The sequence below is a fragment of the Struthio camelus genome, chromosome 1 (genome assembly GCF_040807025.1).
Source record: "Struthio camelus isolate bStrCam1 chromosome 1, bStrCam1.hap1, whole genome shotgun sequence".
Lineage (NCBI taxonomy): Eukaryota > Metazoa > Chordata > Aves > Struthioniformes > Struthionidae > Struthio > Struthio camelus.
The window spans coordinates 135,146,690-135,153,205 of NC_090942.1; the positions used below are offsets into that span (position 1 = coordinate 135,146,690).

The 6,516-nt window shown below is 38.6% G+C and overlaps 1 long non-coding RNA gene across 1 annotated transcript; it reads right to left on the reverse strand.

Annotated features, from left to right (window-relative positions):
- Positions 1 to 2,972: 2,972 nt before the first annotated feature.
- Positions 2,973 to 3,918, reverse strand: LOC138062033 (uncharacterized). The gene is made up of 3 exons (XR_011136011.1): positions 3,713 to 3,918; positions 3,338 to 3,392; positions 2,973 to 3,177 (listed from the first exon to the last, which is right to left on the reverse strand). It is a non-coding gene; the product is annotated as an uncharacterized lncRNA (long non-coding RNA).
- Positions 3,919 to 6,516: the final 2,598 nt, after the last annotated feature.

Below are 6,516 nucleotides of genomic sequence, written 5' to 3' on the forward strand. Positions count from 1 at the left end.
CTCTCCATCCTTCCTATCGTGATTGTCCTTACAGAATTTGAGACTGAGAAATCCTGGCCTAACGTACAAAATAACTTCTAATAGCTGGAAAATGTTTTAAAATCACTTCAACTGCAGGTTATAGAAATAACTGTCTTGAAGAGACATGCCATGTAATCAAGGCTGACAAAATGGAACATCTGTAATTCTGAAGTTCTTTTGGCAGATGAGGAAAAGTGCTTCAAAACTCTTGTTACAGACTCTGCCAGATCTGATTTTGATTTATCTGTAGCATAACTTTGAAATGAGTTGCAGAATTATCTGGCAAGCAAATACTATGCTTTTTCCATAACAGACAGACAAATACCTTACAAAATTAACATGAATGTTATTACCTTCACAGGGTGAAACATGGTCAAAATGTAAGCGACTTGATTATATTATACCTTTCACATGTTCAAATAATCCTAGTGTGACTTCACTTCTGTCTTGAAAATAACGAGGCGACAGTGAACTATGCAGTTGTCTTTCTCAATGCAGAACGCTTTTTGCAATGTAAACAGTATCACAGCATCACCTGGTTGGGATTTCTGTAATGCTGTATTAAAGAGCCCATGTGAAAATTGGTATTGTTTTGGTCTAAGCATAGACCAGAAACCTTTTTAATAATGAAGATTTGGGCAAAGTCACTGGAGAGCAGAGGTCTGCTGTTGCTCATCAAATGGACTGTGGATAGGTAGGCTGTACTGGAGAAATAGACTGACTTCTCTGTAAACCATCATACACACTCATGCTCAGAAGTAACAAACTGACCCAACTACTCTGCCTAATCCCATGCAGATGAAGATTGCAAAATGCATGTAGCGGAATCTATGATTGTTTCACCAATGAAAGACAGCAACAAGCGTACATATAAACCTAGTTCTTAAACAGTCAGCCTGAATAAAGAGAAGTTAGGGGCATAAACCATGTTGAACAGGAAATGCCACAGGGATCAATAGGCTTAAAATAAAAGCTCCTGGTTTTGTCTCCTCAAGAGAATTTGCACATGTATTGAAATGCATGAGAAGTGAGTAACCATGCAAGACGCTATAGTGAATTGGAAGAAAAGAGTTCTGAAATAGCAACTGGATTATTTTACTTCCTTGTATCACCAATATCCCTGTTTAAATTGAGATAACCTTTCCAGAACATAATGAGGTAATCAGAAGTCTCTAGGGTCATTTAGAAAGTAATGAGGCAACATAATGACTAATTAAGCTTTGACTTAATAACTATTACACTTCATGAAAAGTAGTGAAAAAGCTAGAGGAAAATTCATAGAACGAATAACAAACTGGTTCAGTTGTACCACTGGCTTTCACCCATACCTGAAATTCAGAAAATCAAGAACGTAATAGAATCTATACAGAGTATACTTTGAGCAGGTGTAAGAAGCTCAACTTGAAGAGGAACATGTTTCAGTTTATAATTCACCATCGTTATTTGTTAGATCATTCATACTGTTTGTCCAGATAAACTCTTTGAAGTGTCTTCTTTGGAGCTTTTGCTGCCTGCGCGATCACTGAAGTCAACACCAAAGTTCACAGTGATGGACACGATCTTATGGTAGTTCATGTTTGACTGAGAATAGTTTTCAAGGTCATATTTGTTTCAAACGCAACTCTAACCACTGGAGAAGCTTTAAAGGCTTCTTTAGCTTTTTCAGCATTTTCATTCATCCTATTCTTGTGGAAACTGGTAGCAAAATTTCATCTAGGCAGTTTGGTAGTCACGTGTTTGTGACATTTTCAAATCTGGTTCTTTGAGGGCCTTTCTATTACATGCGCTTCAGTTTTCAGGGATCAAAGTTTTTGCAATGAATGTTTTGTGCAATTAGGATTTATTCTCAGTGAACATTTCAGATTGTTAAAACCCCAGGCCATAATCTCCTTAACAAAGCTTGTTTTTCTTCAGTGTAGAATACTTGGTAGTTCTGTAAACTAGCGGCAGGGCATTCAGCATAATGAACTTCATTGTATAGATGTCAGAGGAGGGAAAAGGAATGTTAAACTATAAACCAAGAAAACAGGCTTATTAGTGTATTCCAGACACACTGACTTTATGGAATTCGTAGTACTTAACTGAAAAAAAAGCTATATTGAAGTTGTTGTAACCCCTGTATCTTAAAGTTCAGAAGTACTCATTGAGTGTGGGTATAATACAGTTGAAAAGCTAACAATAACAGTAACCAATAACAGTTATTTTGGGGAAATTCACACAGAGAATTACAGTCCCAAAGTACATTTTACAAAATGACTGAAAAAAACAGCACAGAACAGAAAAACTGGCATAGTATAGTGTGATGTTTGATACAAATTACTTCTGTTCATAGCGCTAATTTTTCTCAATAACCCTGCTGGACTTTCCCACCTGCCGTTATATGCTTTCAAGCCTAGATTAAGGTAGTGGATCGTGTAAAGGCACGCTGGGAATACACAGAGTTAGACAGGGATAAGGGTTCTCAGTGAAGCTCTCCTAAACTTCCAAAAAATGGCTTGTTTTTATTTTTTAGTAATTTATCTTTTCCTTGCATTTGTGCACTCCGATGGGTTAGTTTGGTAAGGCTCTTATGCATAATGGTCAGAAGTTTGATAGAAGTCAAAGGCATGAGTTTAAAGTAAATATCGTAGTTATGTTTGGAAACGCACATGTAGTGTTAGATTCTATTACTGTCATAGTCTACATTTGCAGCCATTCTTCTCTGCTACCTGAGAAAACAGTGTTTCTTTACCAGCTTTCTCTACCAGCAAAAGCTGGTAGCCTTTGCATCCAGTTCCTCATCCTATCTAATCCACCAGCAAAGTTCAGCAATCTTTCCAAAGGAGCCACCGGGACTATTAAAAATTATATCCAACAAATCTAAGAATTAGGAAATTAAAGAAATTCTTTACTCTCTTTGTAAATACAAGTTCCGTGGCTTGTGAAAGTAGTTACAATTAGCTGGCTCAGAATTATTAGTGTTTTTTAGAGTATGAACTCCATTACTCCATTATTTACGTAGCTATCCTTAGTAATTTGCTTCAGAGGCAATAGGGCTGGCTGCCACTGTGGTGGTGATGTCAGAGCTCTCTGCCGGATGACATCATCTGTGTCCTTCACCTGGCAATATTAATGGACAGAGCTACATTATTCTGTGATGCTCCATAGAAGTTCCATCTATGGGAAGAAGAAAACAGGTGATTTTATTTTGAAATTATTTAGAGGATCAGGAGACAAAACCTTTGCAATGTAAGTAAGTAAGTAAATGCACAGAAAAGGAATTTACTCACTTCTCTCAGTTTAGTGAGAAAAGCTCACTTTGAGTATATGTGCTTACCTGCTTTTTTTTGACCTTGCAGTCACTGAATGATATCACCTGGCTAGGGAACCTCCTAGAGAAAAAAAATCAAAAAATGTTTTCAGTTTGAGTGGATGTAACTACACCCTGGGGATACCTTTATCTTTTGGGAAAATCATTCCTGCACCTTTTTTAACTTTTTTTTACCATTGAAGCTTCTGGGAGCCTTGCAAGGGAAAAAAATGAAACAGAGCCAGATCTTGCTACATGGAATTTACCATGTTCAGCAGTAGGAGGAGTTCTGGTAGTTTTCCTCCAGGTGCTCTCAACTGCGGAGACAGGCACTTTTCATTCATTCTGCAGAGAACGTTTGTTTTCCACGCAATCAATTCTTCAAAAAGACATCAGGTTTACCTGAATATTTGTCATACTCTCACAGGAAGTTGTTCCCATCTATGTTGGCACTCCCACTGCTTGACATCCTGTGGAGCAGGCTGCTGGGGGACTGGAGAAGTGTGTTTCCCAAGGCTTTCATGCCTCTGCCTCCACAGCTCTGCTGTGTGGGCTGCTGTGAACCTGGAGCTTTTGAGGTTGCTGGTTCCAGTTCAACCCCTGAGGTGAGGAACTAAAGATACCAGTAAACATCACTGTTTTTCTAGAAACACTAGAACATTCTTGTTTGAGAATCCACCCATTTCATGAGATTCCTTTAAGTGAAGTAGTATACAATTGCAGCTCCACAAACGACTGGGAAGGAGGAGCTGCTGTGCTTGTCATTGCAGAACTGTCTGAATGTTAAAAATCTTTCAGATAATTATTCCCGTTCCTGAGCTGCGCTTTCCAGGGGTACCTCTGTGCCAAGAGACCAAAAAAAAAAAAAAAAAAGGATTCTGAGTCCAAATACACCCTTTTTGATAAATCATCAGCCATTTTTGTCTGAAAGAAAAAAGATTTTAGGCAAGCATGAGCGTGTTTTCTGATTACCTCCTCTCCCAGATCTTGGCAATAGAAAGTGAGATGAGAAGAGGCTCTATTCCAGTTGCAGCTCTGCCCACTGAGGATGCAGTGGTACAAAGCTTTGCTCCTCTTCATCAATCAGTCTCCTTTTCATCCCATTATAATATGTCCCTGTATCTTGTGCATTGAATGTTAAAAGTTTCATAACTCAGTGTTGTATCAAGTTCTTTTCTGTAATCAATAGCCATTACTTCCACTAGAATACCTTTGTATAACAGATATAATTACAGTGTTTGGGTTTATCAGGTTTATCTGACCTGATATGTTCTATTAGCCCATGGTTCTTATTGCTCATCACACTTCTTTGCTCTGTATATTGACACATAGTTAGCTTATTTCTTCATCCTAACTTGAACCCATGGAGAGTTTAAAGTAACAGTTGTAGTTTCCCCAGTTTCTCTATTGAAAACAGTTTCCTGTGTTTATTTGACTAATAAGCTTTTATTTTTCCTATTTTCTTATATTTGTTCTATCTTAGAGATTTGCAAGCACACACTAGAGAAACTGGCTTGGTTTACGTAACACAAGTTAAATATGATCTTTAACCTTTTTGTGACATCTTGAACTTCAAATAGACTTTTGCACCTTTTGCTGATACTGCTTTTCACCAGCTTCTGGCATTTCCCTTCACTGTAGAGTAAACAGCAGGACACATTTTGTTTGATTTTCTGTAGAGTTCTCAAATTGTATCTTGTAGATTGGTCTAGATTAGAAACCCTTGCTGGGTTTATAATATAACTAGTTTTTAGATAAGCTTTTCTTGCGTGTATTGTACAGCTTTTCTTGCATCATAATCCTAGTTTCCAATACCCTTTAACAGCAGGGAATCACATCAGAATGTAAAGGTAGTTGCTTAGGTCCGTGCCTGTAATGGGACTCAAGACCAATGCCAAATAAGAGTCCTACAACATTTCTATTCTTTATATACATAGTCCAAGGAGTAAGAAAATACATTATCTTCATTCGGTATATCCATGCATTCGATCTTAGTAAATGCATTAGGCTTCAATTTAGACCTGAAGGCCTGCTGACAGCTTCTCTAGGAGAATCATTTGGCAAAATTTCATGGGTCTCTGTACAGAGCTTCCTAGAAGATGACTGGGAAATACTGTAATTTAACAAGAGCAACAAACATATTATTTCTTTAAATATTTCTACCTACCAAGCATACTATTCATTGCATTTTTGCAAAGTATTCTGATGATCAGCAGGAAGGCATAGCCGGAGAGCTTCATTGGTGGGAGAAAACTTGGTTCAGTGTTTGCATGTGGGCGTTTGCTTTGAGATAACAGAAGTAATAAAATGCCGTGCTTCAGGATAAAAATGGATCCTCTGCAAAGACCCAACAGCAAGAAAGTCTTACTGCCTCCACGTGCACCATCACTCAGGTCAACAGGAGTGTTGTGGGATGGATTAGCTTTGAAAGACTGGATGTGGATATGGACAGCAGCAGAATTACTGATGGACTGAGTTCATCTTTGCACTTCACTAAGCAACCAAATACTAAACAAGAGGCTCGTTCTTGTCACTGTCCCGGTCTCACTCAAACATTTCCACATGCATGTAGTTCCAATGTTTCTCTGCTGAACCTGGAAGTGGTATGTGATGGGCACCCTGAAAAGCAGAATGAAGAGCACAGGCCATTTTCTGTTATAAAGGTTGCTGAACTCTTGCCTTTAGAAGCCATTGCCAGTTCTGTTCAGCAGAAGTTCGCCGGCCCTTCACTGCTTGACCAGTATTATGCATGCATAATAAATAAGACACCAATACAACAGGCCTTATTCTAAGTCGGAGGAGAGAAAAAAATGGTTCGTCAGGTGCACTTGCAACAGTAAAGCTATAGCATAAACAGGCCTAGACATCTATAACCTACAGCTCAAAGGGACCATGTCTTGTTTATACTAAGCTATTACCCTTGGAGAACAATCAGTAAATCTTATGTTTCCAGAGAAGATACAGATACAGAAAGCGGCCAGGCAGCGTGGGCAGGAACAGACACCTGGGACAGAGCAGCACTGGAGCAAGCTCTTCTCAGAAATTGTCCTTCACTCATACACTCATCATTCAAAGATTCATACTTTTTTAAAGTATGTAAGTGAAAAGTGGCGTTCCAGCTCTGCTAACATGAGACGCAATCTTTTTGAGCCAGTCTCAGTCATGGAAGGGATGACAATAGTAGGTGTAAGGCTACAGCTTTCAGG